The sequence below is a fragment of the Notechis scutatus genome, chromosome 3 (assembly GCF_049901735.1).
Source record: "Notechis scutatus isolate UNSWTSFEM ecotype Mainland chromosome 3, rNotScu1.2, whole genome shotgun sequence".
Lineage (NCBI taxonomy): Eukaryota > Metazoa > Chordata > Lepidosauria > Squamata > Elapidae > Notechis > Notechis scutatus.
The window spans coordinates 122,199,761-122,220,962 of record NC_142011.1 but is presented as its reverse complement, the minus strand read 5'-3'; the positions used below and the strand labels follow the sequence as shown (position 1 = coordinate 122,220,962).

The following is a 21,202-nucleotide window of genomic DNA, read 5'->3' as shown; positions in this document are numbered from 1 at the left end:
AGAAAAGAATGACCACTGGGTGCAGAACCTTATTTATGTGTTCATTTACTTACTTACCCTGTTTCTCCAACAATACGGCCTCCCCCAATAGGAAGTCCCAGCATGTTTTATAGGCATGAAATGAAATTAAGCCCCTCCCCCCAAATTAAGGCCTATATTAAAACATGCGAAATGGGGGGGGGATGGCGGGGGGGCTTGCTGTTAGGAAGTACTTTTGTTGCACACCCGGATATGGTGCTGCCTGCGTTGACCCTGATACAAAGTGCCCCACCAATGCCGAGGTCAACATCCAAGCCATCGCCACCCGTCCTAAGATGCAAGGGGGGGGAATTAAGTCACCCCCGAAAAGACGGCCTAGCCGTTTTTTCAGGGCTCAAAAAAAAAATAAGACCCGGCTTTATTATATGAGAAACAAGGTACTTACTTACTTACTTACTACTCACTCACTCACTCACTCACTCACTCACTCATTCACTCATTCACTTACTCATTCAATTTATATGCTGCTGATCTTACTCTGCAATGCAACTCCCGGCATGTCTACAATGACCTCATATGCTCTGGAACACAATTTAATGAATTTCTAAAAGGGAGCAATGTAAATATTTGTGTATACAAGTGTATATACTTTTAAAATTTTAACATTGATGTGAAAAAAACTAGATGCTGAGAATTAAAACATGAATTTTGAATTCTGGCATTCAATGTCAAAATCTTGTGCATGTTTAACATGTACTGTATAGATCAGGACTGTCAAACTCCCGGCCTACAGGCCGGATGCGTCACACACTGGCCACACCCAGTTCAGCGAAGGGGGGGAAAATCCCAATACGTCACGCCGCTGTGACTCCGCGAGTTTGACACCCCAGTATAGATCAATGATACAGAACTGCTGCACACTCTGCTCTCCTAATCACAATTCATTGCTGATGTTTACATCTTAATTATTTTCAAGACTCTCCATTTCTTGACAGCAATATGTTTAGAGACCACACAGCAACTGAAGCTTGGAATGGTGAATTCAGAAACCAACACCCTTTCAAAGTATGATTTTTCCACAGATAAGAACTTTAATGGAAATCTTCTACCTGATCTCTACAGGTTGATTCAAGTCTTTCCGCATACTCTCCCACACATTCATTTGACTTCATACAATGGTTCTTACAGCACTAGCTTATATCAGGAGAAAATAAATTAATCTGCTTTTAACTGTTAAGCATGCTTCTTAATGACTACAAATCATTTGAGCAATGGCCAGGTTTTAATTATTAGTAATAAATCTAAGTTTGTGCTATCTTTGCGTTTCCGTGGCAAATGAATTGTTGCTGATATGGATAATGAAAGTAATTTTGGATATCCAGGAAGGTCTTTTATTATTCCAGGAGGCAATCTAAATAGACTACATGCGTGGCCAAATGATTTGAGCAAGACTTTCTGTAGTAACAACAACAGCAGCAGCAGCAACAACAACAACAACAACAACAGCAACAAAGGTTGGAAGCCAAGCTTAAACTTTGGGATTAAACCCTGGCTTTAACTGGTGCTTATTGTGATCCGCCTGAGGACATTCCAGCCACATATAATTAATTTACAACATCATGGGGCCAAGGGGAATATTGTTCTTATCAAAGCATGGCTGAATACATGGTTGTATAAATTACAAGTGCAAACAAGACCTTTATTAGAGCTTAATGTATAAAACCACATAACTAGAAGGGGTTATTTAAGCTATCAAACTTTTTCAATACAGAAATCCAAATTAAAACATTGCTAACAGATGGTTGTCTATCATGCATTTAAAAGCATCCAGTGAAGAGGACCTCGTGACATGCTCTGTGTAACTTATTGAATGTTAGAAAGCCTTTTTAAAAGCTTTCCTATAATTTTAACCAATTATTCTGTGTCTTGTACTTTGAAGTGACAGATTGTTTCACTGTTTTAAGAATGCTGTAATATACATGGCCCTTCTCTAAAAGTCTCCACTTCCTTCCCTTTCTATTCACTGGATTTAATATCTTGAAGTATTTTTAATACCTTAATTTAACCTAAATTTAATTTAAATTCAAATGATTTAAAGTGTAGAATGTGCAAAAAGCAGAAGAAACAGTAGATCCTATGACCAGCTCGTGCAAGAGGATTGCACGAAGTGATTATAAACAACATAATACAGCCTCCAAAATGATTCATTGCAACATCTATGAAAATTATCATGTGCCAATAGTAAAAAAATGGTGAGAACATATAGTTGAACAGTAATTAAAATGAGCATATTAAAATATTGTGGGATTTCTAGGTATGGAAATCTTGGCTCATAAGACACCTGATATCATTATAACCGAAAAGAAGAAAGTGTAGATAATTGATGTGGCAATATCAGGGAAGAGTAGAATCAAAGATAAAGAATAAGATAACAAAGTATCAAGATCTGAAAATAAAAAATGAAGATAATGCCATAAACCACCAGTGGTGGTCCCTGTAGTTAATTGGCAGAATAGGTGCTATACCAAAAAACCTTGGACGGCCTTTAGAAAATCTGCACCTTGGCAAAATTTCCATCTTTTAATTACAAAAGACCAGTGTTCCCACTTCTTTCACTTCTTATGCTAAGTCTTCTTGATTGGCTAGCATCTCTTTTGGTTCCTTGTAGTAATACGTCAACAATTGCATAGGTTTTCTCTTTCTCCTCACACAATTTTTTAGCAGCTTCTGCTTATTTAGCAAGAAGTAATCATTTAAACAGGGACAGTGAGCAATCAGTGGCATTCAGGCTATCCTCTTTGCAGTGGCTGAGATTTAAGAGAGTGAGAAAAAAAAGAGACCTAAGGGAGATAGGAGAGATAAAGCTTTAAACTGAGATAAGTTTACTCATGAGTCAGAGATAAGACAACAGGGATGTAAGATAGAAAGTAAGTGACAAAAATACTTGTGAGTAAGAAGTAAGATAAAATGCTCAGTGGTTTTTGCTCTGCACATGCCTTGCTGATGTATCTGGCTATAAATGGAATTCAAGAACAGTGGCTCAGTGGGCAAAGAACTCAATGCCTCAACTGAAGAGATGATTGAGACCAAAAGAGCCAGAAGAACACACTGTGTGGTGGCTGAGAAAATGGACCAGGATTAGGCAGAGCCGAAGAGCTGACAAGAAGTTGATCTTATCTAGAGGACTCAGCAAACAGCAATAGCAATAGCACTTAAACTTATATACCACTTCACATTGCTTTACAGCCCTCTCTAAATCTAAGCAGTTTATGCAGTCAGCATATTACCCCCAACAATCTGGGTCTTCATTTTACTGACCTCGGAAGGATGGAAGGATGAGTCAACTTTGAGCTGGTCAGGATTGAACTCCTGGCAATGGGTAGAGTTGCAATACTGCATTCTAACCACAGTGCCTTGACCAAGATCAAGAGAGTACAAGTCACCAGAATTTAGACCTTTTGGCAAGGCAGCTGTGGTGTGAGCATCCTTGCCAAGGAAAGAATTGGACTCACAGTGTGCATACAATGCTATATAAAATTATTTTTGAATCTGTGTCAATCTGGTTTTGTATAGTATGGCTATTGTATTAATGCATATAATAAAGTGGAATTATTACTTAGCCTTGGTACCATTACACATAACAAAACAAAAGTTATTTATTGATTTGTTCACAATCAGAAGTTGGTTTTGGGATTTACTGGATCTGGAGATGGAGGGAACACCCTTTAGAGCCCCCATCTCGTTGCAGATTTGACAGCAGTTTAGTTGAAGTGTTTTGACTGGAAATTACATTTTTTAAAATGATCCTATAATTGGGAGCTTTCCCTTGAGGGACAGTTTCTCAGACTCAGGACTACAGTAGTCAGTGTGATGGGGTAAAAGGTGTGTGTGTGTGTTCAAAGAACTATATACTTAATTTGCACATTTCCTGGAAATCACAATTTAATATAAGTTAAACCAGCTCTTTCAATAAGTGTTCTATTTGCATTAACAAAATAAGATGGAAGCTGTGAATTCGCTAATATGTGCCATGATTGTTCAATGGCAAAGCAGCCATGGTGATTTTATAACAGCGGTGGGATTCAAATTTTTTTACTACCGGTTCTGTGGGCGTGGCTTGGTAGGCGTGGAAGGGAAGGATACTGTAAAGTCTCCAGTCAGAGGTGGTATTTGCCAGTTCTTCGAACTACTCAAAATTTCCGCTACTGGTTCTCCAGAACTGCTCAGAACCTGCTGAATACCACCTCTGCCTTTATACCCGTTGGAAAAACAAGCAAACAAACAAATATAGGTTTAATGTATATTTTTTATTTATTTGCCTTTGAGTCACTGTTGTCTCCTGGCAACTGTCTGGAAGTAATTTGCCACTGTCTCCTTCCTAGGGCTGAGAGAAAGTGACTGGGCCAAGATCACCCAGGTGATTTTGTGCCTAAGTCAGGACTAGAACCCATGGTCTTCTGGTTTCTAACTCCATGCCTTAACCACTACATCAAACTGGCTCTTTTTAATTTATTTTCTGTATTTACAACAGCTGCACTCAGTTCAAATACAAATCTAAATTCAAATACAAACCTAAACAATCAACATACAGTAATTCAAACAAAATTATTAAAATACAATTTAAACAGTTTCAAAACTATGCTTTGTCAATGCTTTCTATTTCCTCCTGCTTCACTTCAGTGAAACTGATCATCATCATCAATAACATGTTTCACAAATTCTCCCGAATATCTAATCTATGAAATTTATTTGAATGTAGTTGTTCAGTTAATTCCCCCTTTTTAAGAAAAGGGATTACAATGTTATTTGATGTTACAAGGTTATTTGACAGATTTTAATGGAATGTCTGCAGTTCATTGTCCATGATTTCTCAGTGTCATCTTCCCATCCTAGAGACCCTATACAATAGCCTTATATATTTAGGGCAATGTGCCTATATGCAATAGGAAAAGGACTCATCCTCCAGGTCCTTCCATTAGCTTGCCTGTAAACAGAATGCTGTCCTACCTTGGACACACACACACACACCGATTCCTCGCTACCCATTTGATGTGCACAATGTTGGGAAAGAGTATTGGTGGAGATAATAATGGAATGCTACCCAGATTCAGCTTTCATTCTGCACTTCCAGGAGTGAAGGCAAGCATGAGACTTCTACAACTGCTAATTAGAAAATTACACCACAGTGAATGGCTTGGATTCTACTCGCAGCTAAACCTCTTCCCCCCAGTGTTCTAAAGTATTTTTTTGAATTGTTTGCTGTCAGCAAAACAAGCCAGCTACCTGTGATTCAACAGACAACAAAGCCCAGCAGCAAGATTTCAGTCAGATGATGTCACCCAGGTAAAATTGTACTGACAAGCTTTTAATTAAAGTTTTCCCACACATCTTTTGCGGCTGGTCCCCAAGAGCTATTATTCATTATGTGCCGATTGTCAGCCAATTGTGTTGGGAGGGAAATGTTTTATTTCCAAAGCCCTTGCTGACAGCTACAGAACACTTTGTTATGCAATGTTTACTTTTCCCCCTTCCTTTTCTACAAGCATGTTTTTTTTTAAACACGCTAAAGGGGAAAATAAGCAGGTAGTTGTGTTTCTTTTAAGTGGAATTCATATTAAAATGCATCCCTGAGTGGAATCTGAGAAGGAAGGATGTGTGCAAACCAAGGTCTTGTGGGGAATGGTGTCCGGTCTCCCTGGTGAACGGCAATGCATGTAAATATATCTCTTAAGGCCCGGAGCTTATTGTGGGTCCATTTTTGGGGGGGAAAAGCAGGCCTTAACAAAAGCATGTTAGAAGACGGGGGGGGGGGGATTAATATGTTTTGAAGGGGGAGGGAGGATAACATATTTACCTGAAACATCTTTTTCCATTTTAAAAATAAGATGTACTGTACTGTTTCAAAAATAGCCAAGATAAACACAAGTAAGTAAAATCCAGTCCAGTGTATGCAAGTCTGCACTGAAATCTATGAAGCTGAAGATGCTTTATATTTACAGAAAGGAGAACTTATAGATCAATCGATCAATGGAGAATAGTCATCACAGCACAGGTCAGGTCCCAAACAGCAACATGTTTCAAGGCACAGTAGTGAACACAGAGGTACGTCCAAACATGTCAAAGCCTTGTGATAGGGGGCGTGCATAAGCGCACCAATGTGCCTACCGTCCCTGTCCTATTGTTTCTCTTATTCTTTTATTTTTCTTATATGTACCCATTTCATGTATTCACAACTATGTATACATTTATACTTATTATCTTGTAAACAATTGGCAAATCAAATAAATAAATAAATAAATAAATAAATAAATAAATAAATAAATAAATAAATAAATAAATAAATAAATAAATAAATAAATAAATAACGGAATGGGCTGGAGAAGTGCATGGGTTAAAATAGTTAGAAGTTTCACAATTGCCTCTTCACTCCGATAAAATTGATTGTAGTAGCTACAAGCAACTACAAGCAACACATGGAAACCCCTCCCCATTCAAGTGGCATCTTGTGGAGGATAAAATGTACCCTCTGCACAGCTGAATATCTTGCCGAGTTCATTTTCAAATATGGTCATATACTTATGCAAATGAGTCAGGTATATGGCTTTCTCCCCACCAAGCTAATTTTCTACACGTAAGGAGTGAATCTCCTAATCATGATTGACTGAGTGGCACACTACCAAACTGTTGTATGAATAGTCAGATGTCAATCTTACCATCTGAAATATAGCAGTGCCAACTGTTCTATTGTTCGTCTTAGAAATCCATTTTCTAAGCAAAATAATCCCTATCCATTTGTCTCTTTGTACCTAAGAGATTTCTTACAGCTGCTGGCCTTGCTGGCTGAAGCTTTGGGGATTTGTAGTTCCAACACATGTAGAGAACATTTAGTTAGGCAATGAGGGTGTAAAATATTGGTGGAACAACTTTGCATGATCATGTCAAATTTCAGGTGAATGGTTGAAGGAAGAATATTTTGATGTCTGATTTTTTTTGGTGGAGGGGGGGTTGTTTGCTTTTATTATGTATTAAATAAGTACATCAAGCAAAATATCTGTCATTTACACAGTCTTTCATACTTTTGAAAGCATTTTCTATTAATTTTCCCAAGAAAGCTTATTATGGTAGTGTTGTATCTTGTCCATACTATGGATAAGGTGGAACCAAGAAAGAACAGTAAAAACATTGCAAAACACAACCAAACAAACAAAAAAACAAAAGCAACAACAACAGAGATCTTATTTTACCTGCCACCAATCTGGGACTATAGCAGCCAGAAGATTTTGTTTTTCAAATGAGAGTGATCATTTTAAAAATAAATCTGACCCAGTCTCTCAGAGGAGCCATAATAAAAAAAATCAAATAAAAGTCTCTTGGACCTGCATCCTATCTTTCTATATAAATGGCTTGGTCTTCTTAACAACCGTTGGCAACCAATGACAATGTTAGTTTTGGCTGGCTTTGGAAAGAGGGCCTTAAAAGCCAAGAGCTTTATTATACCCTGGTTCATTTTATTTCTCGTAATTAAAGTCCAACCAATGTACATTCCATATAACTACTATGACTATTATATGCCCTTTAAGTCTTTAAAACTCTCTCTGGTATATGCTTCTAGAATATAAATAATTATGTATTAAAGTAGAAATTGTAATGGTCAGTGAAATGCTTTATTATTGCAAAATCAAATGTAAGTACTTTGTTTCATTGGAGAACTGCCATAATCTTGTGACAGTTATACTGTAAGTTATGGGCTGGGAGACAGATCAGTGCATTAGATTAATTCCTTGCCTTTTAAATCTATTAATCCACCACCTTTGGGACAAGTTTTTAAATCCACTCCAGACTGAAGTGACTGAAAATCATTCCCGCCTGACAGTTTTAAAAGATCAGAAATGAAATGTGTTAAGAAGGTCTCCTCTTGGCTGATACCAAACAGAAAGAATTGTATCAAAATAGAATCAGTATAGAAACTATTTTCATATTTTCGTCTCTGAAAAATAGAGAACCACATTCCCAGAGTATATATTTTTCTCCCAGGCTGAAGTCTATCATTAATACCAAGACTGAAATACACTGTCTTGACATACAGACCAAGGCTATTCAAAAGTTAGTGATAGATTAAAATATTGGACAGAAAAAAAATGCTTTTGTGTCACAGATACAGTGTTGTTCAGAAGTTTATTCAATTATGCCCCATTTTTTTTTCCAAATTTCCCTATCAAAATGAACAGGATCAGTGTTATAACACAGGCTGGTTCCTGCTAGGGCATACAAAGCCAGGAATCTTGCATTGTTATTTTGCAGGTTAAAACAGGACTATATACATGTTTTAAAAAGCAGACTTTGATTGTGTGGTTGTGCTCACCATTTTAATATATTTTTTTAGCTCCTATTACTATGGATGTCCCTGAAGCTGTGTGAATTCTGTTGCATGCAGATAAGCCGCAAGAACAAGTTTTACTATTCATAGAAGACACAGAGATCCATCAGAGGCTTTCTGTTAAAGAGAGGAAACATTTACAGATTTCTCCCTTTTCCCTTTCCTCACAAAAGCCCCTTTTCTGAAGCAAAGACACAAGAGGAAATAGGAATCACAACAATATCCATCTTTTTCCACTTGTGCTAACAAGACACTGATCTGCTTGTGATACATTTTTAATCTAGTCGATGTAAATCCACTGTCAAGAAAATATGAATTCTGCAGCCCATATATATTGCATAATTTTTCCTGGTATTCTCTTTGGTATGTTTTATTCTTCTTTTTTTTTTTTACAGTTTTGTGAGATCTGCTTGAATTTGTTTGCTGATGAAAGGGGAAAAACTACAACCTCAACCACGAACCTTTTATTTTGCATTTTTGTATTTTGTGTCTGAATAATCGTTTCCAGCACATTTTTCTAACCATAATGCTGGGTATACATTTTGGGGGAGGGGGGGTAGCTAAACACTGTATTTTGAAAAAATGTGGGCCGTGAACCAATGTGGGAAAATACATAAGGTGTTTGGAAGGTGAGGAACAAGAAGAGCCAGGTTGAGATCTCAGCCTCATTGCTCAGTGACTTTGGGCAACTCTCACTGCCATGGAGAAAAGCTAGGATATAATTCAAATGAATGAATGGCTTGATGTGAGGGACAAATTGAGGAAATGAAATTGCTAAATAGGTGTCTTACAGTTTTCAGTTAAAGTACTTATTTTACTTTTTAACACTGTTAAAATATAAACAAATACTTAGAAACATCCCGATTTTTGTGTTTTTAAGAATAGATTGGACTTATTTCCAGATTTATTTCCAGAATGGTATAGTGTTTCCTGCTTGAGCAAGGGTTGGACTAGAAGACCCTCAAGGTGCCTTCCAACTCTGATATTCTGTTTGCTTAAAAGCCAAATTGGTATTTTCAACTCTGCAGGTTTAATGTATCCACTTCTTTCTTTAAAGCCCTCTAATTTTTTTTTAAAGGTGAACCACCACCTTCAAGAGGACTTTTGTGCTAAAACTGGTTTTTTTTGAAGGGTGCCTTCAAATCAGTGTTGACTCCTGGATGAGTCCCCACAATATTCTTGGCAAGATTTTGGAAATAGTTTGCCATTACCTTCTTTCTAGTGCTGAAAGAGACTGACTGGCCCAAGTCACCCAGCTGGCATTGTGCCTCAGGTGGGACTAGAATTTTCCAAGTTTCTAGTCTGAGCCTTACCAAACTGGTTGTCTTTCTCTGGTTCTCTACTTATGCCATAAAGACTAGTAAATTTATCTTATCAAGGAAAAACAACAGCCAAGATTCTCAAGATGGAATCTGCATCTAACATCATATTTTATACTTTTTCCTGAAATCCTGAAAAATCCTGAAATAGAAATAGAAGAAAGCTTATTTAGTCAAAGACCAGCATATAACAGAGAATCATAAAGCAGTCAGCAAGTATAAATAAAATATAATTAGATTTGCAAAATACTGATCAGGTTTAACATGAGTTTCAAATGGCAGATTGCAATATGATTGCCAAGCGATGTTCTAATGCACACCTTACATATAGTGTGAGTGTACTAGCCTTTGCACCAATGTAGGAAAACTGAGGGGCAAAAGGAGAATTTTCATAAAAAGAGCAATGTGGATACATAAGACCATAGGATCATTAAGCTCAGAATTATCTGCACTATAGGAAAAAAGCTTTCCAGAGCTTCAGATAGATTATTGCTCAGTCCAACAAGGGAAGTGTAGGGATTAAGACAGTAAACTTTTGCATGCCTGGCAAATTCTGCCACAACAGTTCTTTTAGCTTTCCTGCATGGGAAGAAAACAAATGTTGAGAAATTGGATCACCTTCTTTCTCTCAGCCCAGCAGTGTCATCAGGTGAGCTCTACATTGTTTTTTTACCACTCAGACTTCTAGCTACACAAGCACATGAGAATTTTTTCTGAATTGTCTCAGCCCATGACGAGAATGCACAGGTGGTAAGAGCCGTGGTGGCCTAGTGGTTAGAATGCAATATTGCAGGCTGAGTCAGAACCGAAAATGCTTCTTGGTTGAGAAGTGAAACATCTTCAAGGAAAAACAAGAAAGTCCAGTTGCCTTTTGAAAAAGCACCTTTGGGACATATAAAGCATCTATATTCATTAAACAATATAGAGCAGGGGTGTCAAACTCAAGGCCCACTGTGCTATCCTGCTCTATCCAATGTGAAGAGGAAAGATCGGGCCAGCCTGGTTTCAGCTTGGTATGGAGGCTTATTAGTATAACCTCTCAGGGCATGACTAATACAAATACAAATTTTCCTAATACAAATTTTCACAATCATTTTACTTCATGAGTATTTAGGTAACCTATAGGACACTACTTCAACTTATGTTTACAAAGCACCAAATTCCATTACAGTTCTTAATACTTTTTTGTGTAAAGGTTTACATAAATGCTGTAGTAGTCTTTCCCCCATGAATTTGAATGGAGAAGACTCCAAGCAAGTCCATTCAAACCTTCTCAGGAATAGCTCCATTGAATGTTTTATATATATATTAAATGTATGTATGTATGTATGTATGTATGTATGTATGTATGTATGTATGTATGTATGTATGTATTTGTTTTCTTAAGTTTTCTTTAAGTTTCTTAAATCTATATCTATATCTATATCTATATCTATATCTATATCTATATCTATATCTATATCTATATCTATATCTATATCTATCTATCTATCTATCTATCTATCTATCTATCTATCTATCTATCTATCTTCATTGCAGCTTTAGTTCCAATCTGGTAATTAATTAATTAAATTATTTAAAAATATATATTTGAAAATAATGCAGATCAGAAATTTGTTTCTAGAAGCAGATCATTCAATAGAGTAAATCTTTTCTGATCTGTTAATCTCATTTATTGTGCATTAACTGCAATGTAATGTAGAAATGCATAATATTATGTCCCATCATTTTTTTCTACTTTTTCAGACCAGGCAGTATTTACATGGGCTTATGCTACCACTCCCTCCTCCTTTTCTTCCTCTTCCTCCTCCTTTTCTTTTCCAATGTGAGCCTCCTTCTTGTGTCTGCAATGTAGCCTCCTCTTTGTTTTTCCTCCAGCTTCTATCAGTCAAATTTCCCCCTTAGAAAATGAAGGTACATTCAGATACAAACAAAAGCAGCTTTAATTAGCGTTTCTGAATGTCATATTTTAATTAAATCTTTCTTACTTCAGGGAACAATAGCAGTCTTCTTTTAATAGGATCTTCCAGATGTTGTTGCTGGGGCTAAGAATAAAAAGAAGACATCTGGACATTAAAGTGTAAATATATTGTAAAGATTTGAGAGAAGGCAAACTCTAGTTTCATGCTATCACAGTAACTTCAAGATAACACTGTAAAAAAAAAAAAGGCAGCGATTGTCCCCTAGCAATGAATAAAATTTGATAGTGTCCATGATTCCAGTTTCATATCTTTTTTCCATTTTAAACTACTACAAAGATATAGTTATTATATTGGTCTACAGAATGCTCAAAACAAAACTCTTCATGTGCATTATATCAGATTTCTCCTGTAGTTGTACCTTCTTATGTGCTTTAGAAATGTCAAGATTACAAATTTCAGAATGTCTAATTAATATGGCTGCATCTTCTCTATCATCCAAGCTTCGAGGTAAAAGTTTGAGGAGAATATCTTGCTCTACAACTCTCCCCCTTCTTGATAGGACCACGATGATTTAAAATTCTACTGGCTCAATGTCCCCCAGTTTTGAGCAATGGAGAACAAGATCAGTGAGGATGGAGCTGACTAATGCACCCTACCCCATTCTTCCACTCACATAATAGTCTGATGAGAAATGACTCAAGATATTGTACTGAAAAAAATAATTATTTCCTGATCCCACTAATTTCTAGTACATATTTATTTGTAATAATGTAGAATCAAGGCATTTTATAGGATTCGGGGGGGGGGGGGAATATTGGGCAGGAATACACAGAAAAAGCCTTCGGGTGCTTTGGTAGATCACAAACTGAACATGAGTCAACAATAAAATGTGTCCACAAACAAAACAATGCAATCAATAGATACAGGCTGTATCAACAAAATATAGTATCAAAATCAAAAGAACTTATCTTTTTTTCTATAGTTTGCATTGGTCAATCTGTATTTAGTTCTAGGCATCGTATTTCAGGAATGATATCATCAGCAGGCTGGAGCAGAAGAGATTAACCGAGATGATAAGAGGCCCCAAAGGAAAAACTTACAAAGAATAATTGAAAGTGTTGGGTAGGTTCATAATACTTCAGGGAGACATATAGCTATTTCAAGTATCTGAAGGGTTGTCATGCAGAAAATATGGCAGAATTGTTCTGCATTGTTCTGGAAGAGTAGAAAATGAACAATGGAAATACAATTACAGAGAAGTCAATTTTCATTGGATGTGGAAATAATGTTCCTAACAGTAGGAACTGTTCAACAATGGAACAAACTGCCAAGGGAAATATTTAAAAAGAGGCAAAATGGTCTTCTAGGTGAAATCTATATTAGGAACATGGATTACTGCCTTATCCTAAGACATGTCCTTGGTATGTCTTGCTCCGAGTAAGCTACATTGATTGATAGAGAGGCTCAGGTCTTCAAATGGGAAGAGAAATACCAAGAAATGTATCTGGAATGATAGTCTCCCATTGTGTATGTGAGAGTGACCTTGGGAGACTGGGCCTAGATATGCTGTATAGGGAACAGTCAGATAAGAGACAGAATTGTCCATAGCTGGATAGCGGACAGGGCAAGAGGTTCAGAACAGACTCTCCTAGTTTCTCAGGTTATAAAAGAGATAGATGAGAACTGTCCTTTCAGACTTGCAAGATTCTGTTAATATAGCTTTACAATAAAGTAAAATTAGCTCATCTGGTCATGTTTCTTGTCTGGTCTACCTGGTAAAGCTGACACATTGAGCTGCAGCTTTGCCAAGCTAAAGCCAATCACAAGATGCCGTCCCCACAACTGCAGATAAACTCCAGAGGGAGTTATTGCCATCATTATAGTTCTCAATCAAGAATGGTAAATAACAGCAGAGGGATGTGGGAGTTATTGTCTGTTTCTTGGACTGCACAGGTGGGTTGAATCCTTCTTGCTGTATAAAAAGCATTTGATGGCTTTGGTGCATATTATTTATTTTAATTATGATAATGTTTTATAACATGTTAGTAAATGTTCTGCAGTGTAAGTAATTATCATTAACATGAGACATCACAGCAGGCCTCTGCTATTAAATTTCCATCTATTTTCTGTGGCTGAACTTACAGGGTGTGCCTATTAGCAGTATGCAAATGAATGCCATTCTTTAGGCAGAATTCAACAAGGAATACATATGTTGCCATTCCCCAAAACCCATTCTTTGTTTCTCTCCTGTAAACATTGAGGAAGGAACTTCCATAGGCAGTCATTATGCCAGCTGATAGTTATATTTTGCAAAATCCCCACTTGGAAATTGTGCAACCAACTTTGAATTTGGTTTATTTCAGCTCTGATACATATGGAAAGATTAGCTCCCTTGGTTTCTGGGATGTGGTTGTGGGTATTGTCTTAATGTACCCTACCTTTTGAGCATTTGCCTACTGTGGGATTCTAGTGCTATACAGGGTTGCACTTCCTAAATGTTTACCAGACCTCTAAAAGAAAAGTGAAAATATATGGAGGGGGTGTTGAAATTTTAAATTGAACAATGGATACACAAATACATCAGTGGTAGGAATAAGGGGAAAGACTGGCATACCTGAACTATGGTTTAAAGAACTTTTTTTTAAAAAAAAACAAACAAGTTTTATTTTCAAGACAAACAATACATAAATACACATAAACACAAAACATAAAAGCATAAAAAATCTCTTTTCTGAAACTTGCTTAGTCCTGGGTTAAAACTCTTGGTACAGACACAAGTTCAGTTTCATATTCATTTTACATACCATTTCATATCTTATTAACATTTTCAATTTTCTATATAACTTCTCCTCTCCTTTAAATTTTCTCAATTTTTTTTCCTCCTCTCAATTCATATCCTAATATTTATTATTCTTTGTCTGTTCTATTCCAGCCAATCATTTATTTTTCTTCTTTAAAAAAAGAAGAAATACTTCTCCTGTACACTATATGGAGATGATGCCTTTATCTTTTCCCTTATATTTATAGTACCTAATATAAAATACATAACATACATTGGGATTCTGTCTGGTACATTCTAAAATTATACTATATTATCAAAATAATACAAATCTATTCATTAATATTGATATTCATTCATATCTTAGACGTTTAACTCATTACTTTTCAATTAAATCACATACTTTTATGAGAGTCCTATTTTCCATAATTATCCCCCCCCACATCACATATTATAGCTCAATATTTCATTGAAATGTTCCTCCTTCTTCTACTTCAAATCTCATTTCACAAAATTTTTTGCTAGTATACCATGTTCTAATCATTAATTTTAACAATCATTTATATCTTAAACATTTTATCCATTTCAATTGAATATTATGCCTTTGTGGGAACACTTATGCTTTCCACGATTATTACCCCCACATCACAATCTTGAATCATATTTCATTACAGTACTCTCTTTTTCTTAACAAAAATTTCACTTATTTATGTTAGATATTTTATCACATTTTAAGCTACATATTATTTCTAATTTTCTATAATTACTTCTAAATACAGATATAAAAATGCAATCTTATGTACCTTTCTAGAATCCCATTAACAATAAGATCTATCCATTATCTCTGAAAAACTTTTGCTTCTTAATATCCTGCTCCCCACCATTAGAGCTTCTCATCCCTTCCTTTCTCCCTTGCTTCTTCTTCTCCTTGTCCTCTTTAACCCCTTGTCTCTCCACCTCCCTTTTATTCTGCTTTCCCCTTTCTGTTGTTTCTTAACATAATGTCCTTTTTTCACCTTATTCTTCTCTTTTTGGGCTGTTTTTTCAGATCTTAAAGACCTCTTTTCCTTTTTTCTTTGCTTTTTCCCGTCTCCAATCAAAGTCCTTTTTTCATCAAAGATGGCTTCTTCTTCTTCTTTGTCCCCATCATCCTCATTCTGCTTTGCATAAATATAAACCGCCATTTCTAAGTATTGAAAAATAGTGCCAAGTCCATTTTCCCCTCCTTGTTTTTCTCTTTCATATTTTTGATATATAAGTTCCAATCCATCCACAGGTGATGCCATTGTGTAGAGAAAAGTTTTTCCAAACAACCACCCAGATGATTTAATCAGAAATAATTTCCAAAGGTTCCAAAATCACCAAACAATCCAAACAGACTGTTTCTTTTAAATACCTTCTTCTTCTTCACTTTTTCTTTCTGAGGTTAAAGTAATCACAAATCCTTTTCAAATATATTTTTGGAAGTTTTTAAACTCTTTGCAATTCTAGGCAATTTTCTCCTTATTTTCAAATTTTGCTCTGATTTTTTTTTCACTCTCCCTTCCCACTCACAGCCAAAAAGATTTTTTTTCCCGCTGTCACTTTAGGAAGGAGAGTAGAACAAAGAGAAAAAAACTTTCCCTTTAGGGTATTCGCAGCTTGTGGCTCTCACAAGGAACAATATATCCTTAACAGCTTTCAAGGTTCCAAATCACTTTCTCCCGTCTTGTCCCAGTTAAAAGCACCTTTCACTTTCTCCAGCTTTCTCCCTCCTGCACTTGCTTACCCGGCTGCAGCTTTCTTTGTGGCGGCCATTACTGACCGCCGTTCCTCCGCCTCGGGAAAAGGGAGTTTAGCCAGCTGGGGAGGGGTTTGCGGCACCCCAAACCCCTTGCCGGATCCCCTGTCTTCAGCTGCCTCTATGGGGCAGCTATATCCCCAGATCCAGATGGATTGGGGAACCTTGGCGGCGAACGCAGCAGGGATCGTGTGGTCGCAAATCCCTACCCCGCCGAAGGCTAGCAAACCGGAAGTCCGGTTTAAAGAACTTCAGTATATGACATCCTACAGTACAAACATGCCCACTCAGTTCTATTAGGTTTTTTTAGCAGCACCTGATATATATCTAAAAGGACTGTAAGCACAATGCTTCCATGGTTAAGCTCTTGCCTGCACATAGAATTTCAACCTGTAATCATGGAGCAATTGAGACCATTTTGGATTGCCATAGGATTCAATGCTCACACCCATGTTTTTTAATAGAAAACCACTGGAAAAGATCATTTGGTGATTTGGGGTAAAGTGACATCAATATAGGCATGAGACTCATTTATATACTGCACACTGACTCAGAAATTCTGAGAGTTGAAGTACAGATGCCTTAAAGTTGCCAAGCCTGAAAAAAAAAATCTGTTTTATGCTGCCAATTATATACAAGAGCCAGCTTCTGATACAAACTCAAGGTACTTATTGCAGAAATTAACTCTTAGCTATAATAATATAACCAAGTTGCAAATTATAAACTTTTTGCTTATAGAATGAAGACACAAAAGTCTACTTTTCAAATAATCCAGAAAGGGGAAAAACCCAATCAGAAATGATCCTGATCAAGTTCCAGTCCAAAGTTTAGCTGGAAAATCTAAGGAACATACAGTTAGGATTATAGATAGGCAGTGGAGTGGATGTAATATGTATAATTTGGTGCTTCTTATAATCAGAGATTTGAGTAGGACTTTTCTGCCTACATGTTAAAGTAACTGTTCGACCATTCCTTTAACCATGTTTCTGGATGGCATCTGGAAGCTTTCTCTTAACTATATATCATTCTGTTTATGTTTTTGTTCTTGTACACCAGCCAGAAGCTATGCCTTGGGTCAGGTTACAAAATTGTGAAATAAATAAAGCCCTCATTTCCTGAAGTGGTTATTCATTTGTGGTTCAGGATTCACCCACTGAATGAAGCTCTGTGGGCATGATAATGAGGTTATATAAATCTTAAATTTATCAGACTAAGGATCAAAAACACAAAAAAAGTATTCATTTCTAAAACATTTGTTTGCTATTTACTATTGTTAATGTTATGGTCATCATCATCATCAATAGTAACATTACTTTTGAATTCTTAAATGCTATCCCCAGTAATTATTAAGAAAACAAAACTAAACCCAGAAATATTCTCAATATCTGACTGGAAAAGTGCAATGAAGGGGAATTTCTGCCTGAATAATTTTATATAAGAATGGGACTGATCTACAGTAGGGAGTTTCAAACATTTTCAAGACATAGAATCCGTTTGCTACTGAAGTTGTTGCTTTGAACCACTAATCAAGAGGTGAAGCTTGAAGGACAGAAAATTAGCAGCATTTCAGTGAACCTTTCCGCCCCTCTTTAGCTGCTCATGGAATAACATCAAGTTCTCATGAAATCTTTGCATTCCATGGAACACAGTTTGAAAAACCCTGACCAAAAAGGATGACAGAAACTGTTACTAGAAGTGATGTTTCCATATAGCCTTTTTTCTCCTATACTTCATGAGCGAGGAAATGCATAATTTAATATTGCATCACCTGCAAGTTATTGAGATGAGAAATGAACAAACACAGGGGTGCCACAGGGGCATGGTAACCCAATATCATTTTAATACTAGTTTTGTTACTGATTGATTGATGTATCTGGCCAGCTATTGTACTATTTTACCAAAAATTATGTTCCAGGCAACAGTGAAACCACAGACACCTCTTTTAAGCCTTATATAGCACATCTCTAGTTTTCATTCAAAAAAATTCCTGAAATTTAGAATATTTCATTGTAAATTGAAGTACTAAGCAAGACTCTCCGATTTCACCGTTATTGCTAGGTATGGAAATCACTAGCAATCTTTTTTTAAAAAAAAAAAATAGTTATCAGAAGCATGAAGATTAATGAGAGGAACATCTGATAAGTCAGTTTGTAAATACTGTAGCCTTATTCATTTTAGGAAACATTTTGGAGCTGAGGGGGGAGGTGAGATTTGCCTTCCAGAGGTCTTCTGTTTACATTTCTTCCCTTTCAAAACCAGAACCGAAAGTAACCAACAAAAAAGCAAAAACAGGTCACCCTAATGCCATTTTGTCACTAAATTTTGTGGACCAAAATTGAGACAGAAGGATCCCATGTGGGGTGTTGGAGTGCTGCATAGGATGTATGGGGCCTAGTAGCTCATTTTATACCAGAGAGACAGACAAGGAAGCAGTAGCCTGTTTTCTGATGGATTCAAGTCCTGATTGCATGAGGAGATTCAATTACGACAGCAAGTGAAAGGGATTCATGTTGTTCCACTTGTAATCAAATTATTCTTGCCTTTACCTTTTATTAAAATAGGTTAATTACTAGAAAATGCCTCTTTAGGAAAAGGCTGGAAGTTGAACAAAATTGGAATAAGAATTTTCATCCTTGTTATCTGAGAAGAACTTTGGTTCGGATATCTTGCTAAGCTATAATTGGACTTGTTGGCTGATGTGTGAGCCGCCAATTATGGCTTAGCATGATGCATAAACTGCATACACATGTAACCTTTCTAGCAACCTTGAATTATACTTTAAATCGTGTCATTAGCATAGAATCAAGGCTAATGCATGTCCTCTGATTGGAGTGAATAATAAATTCAGGCAAAGCAAAATGACAAATTTATATTCATTTTCAAATACATTGTAACAGTTAGTAGTTATTTATGGGCATTACATTCTACTTTTATTAAAATAAATCTGAAAGCAATTTATGTTAAAAATAAACAGCAGATTGTCTAGATTATTTAAAAACCTTTCTATTTTTATATAAAGCCACTCCTTAGGTGCTAAAAAAACTTTTTTTATTTATTTTTTTCCTTTATAGATTTTTCAGGGAAAATGTTCTTACAGTTTAAAGCAGATCCCCCTCCCCATTTATAGAAAAATGATTGCACGTATACCATTATGCTGTGCCAAGAAAAAATGTTTTTAAAAGAAAGATTCAGTTCGTCGTACTTGTACAGTTGCATTTGAAGGTGCATGTGGGTTGCAGAGATTGTAACATTGGCATGCTACTGGAAATTATGAATTTCATCTGGTCCCATTCTAACACTGTAACATCTACATAGAAACAACACTGTTTCTATGTCAGGAAAAGTATTAACAGAAAACAGAGTATGAGCATAGAGCTAAGAGTAATAGTTTGTCACTTGATTTATTTTAAACTCTCGTGCTCAGAGTTATGAGATGGCAGGGAACAGGGAAAGAGCAGAAATGTTGCTAAAATTTCCAACTTTTTTATCATTTGGTGGAAATCTTTTTTGACAATGTCCTTCTAACGCATTATCCTGTTCCACTTTCCCAAATCAGGGGACCTATTTTCTTTTGGGGGTTTTAAATATAGAATAGGTTGAACAATTAAGGACAGAGAATCTGCCTAGAAATAAATGACACCAGTCTCAATGGTGGGAAGGTAGTTGAACTAAACTGATATCATTGGACAAAAAAGATTTAGCTTTCTGAATACTTTTAGGTATATATTACAGATTTTTGGCTGCTAATCCCAAAAATAACCTTTAACTTAATATTTCATGTACCATTTTATATAAATCTTCTGTTTTTACACTGTGGCAATGTATAATGTTCAGTGTCTGTTGGCTTTGCTGTACGCATGAAATAAATATATGAAAACATGAAACTGTCATTGAAACACATTCAGTAAAACTGGCATATCTGTGGAGATCTAAAAGTAGTGGCTCTGCAGCTTGGAATGCACCTCAGATACACCAAGTACTTGGCTGTTACAGATATGCGCATTATATGCATGGGACAGCCATGCAAGAGAGATTTATTGCATTTAAAAAATGGACACTCTGAAAGAATTTGGTTGCAGGACAGAAAAATATTGGAAGGGGATAACTTGCCAGAGCCAATTTGCTGCAGCCAATTCACTGCAAGAAAACTCACCATAGGACAACTTGCTGCAGGACAATTTAACAATTCTATTTAATTATTTAAAATAAATAAAATTATTTTAATTTTTGCCATTCACATTTATTCTGTTCTTTCTTTTACATCTTTTCTTTAATGATTCTATTCCACTATTTCTTTGATATTAATGTAACTCTTGTCCTGCAGTAAGTTGTCCTGTGGCAAGATTGTCCTGTGGCTGTGGTGAGTTAGCCGTGGGGAGATGGCTGCGGTAAGTTAGCCATGGGGAGATGGCTGCAGTGAGTTGGCCATGACAAGTTGGCTGTGGTGAGTTCGCTCTGGAAAATTATCATACACCCCAAAAATGTGGCATATGAACCTCTTGTTAACCCAACAAAGATATTTTTGCCTCCGCTTCACATAAAACTCGGATTGATGATTTTTTTGTGTGAAAGTGATGAACAAAAAACAAAAAAAAAACCATTATGACTGTTTTCCACATCTATTTCAGAATTAGTTTCTTTAACTCTTATTTTCTTTTTCATTTTATTGATGATTCATTGTACATTTGAGTGCAATAGGTAATAACGCATCCATAATCTTATGAAAATATGAATCTGGCTGTAAAGCCTGATAAAGTGTTCCTCTTGAGCTAGGTTGGGGGGGAAATGTTTAATACTGGGGCTGTTTCAACGTTCATTTATACATTAGAGAGAAAATTACATATGAATAAACTTTATTGGATCAGCAATGTCTTAATAAAATGTAGTAATTATATGCACTGCCCCAACTCTCTGAACATAAGGTAATGTGGCAGATCCTTGAAGTTTGAAAGCAGTATTTACCAACTGAGTCTATCACCTTTGGGTTTTTATCTTCTATGAAGCAACAAATATTAGAACAAAAAAAAAAAAAATCAAATGTATACT

The 21,202-nt window shown here is 36.2% G+C and overlaps 1 protein-coding gene across 2 annotated transcripts in view; it reads right to left on the bottom strand.

Moving 5' to 3' along the window:
* Positions 1–21,202, bottom strand: part of IRX2 (iroquois homeobox 2) — a 59,644-nt gene that overhangs the window by 1,225 nt on the left and 37,217 nt on the right. The gene's annotated exons all lie outside the window — the stretch shown is intronic.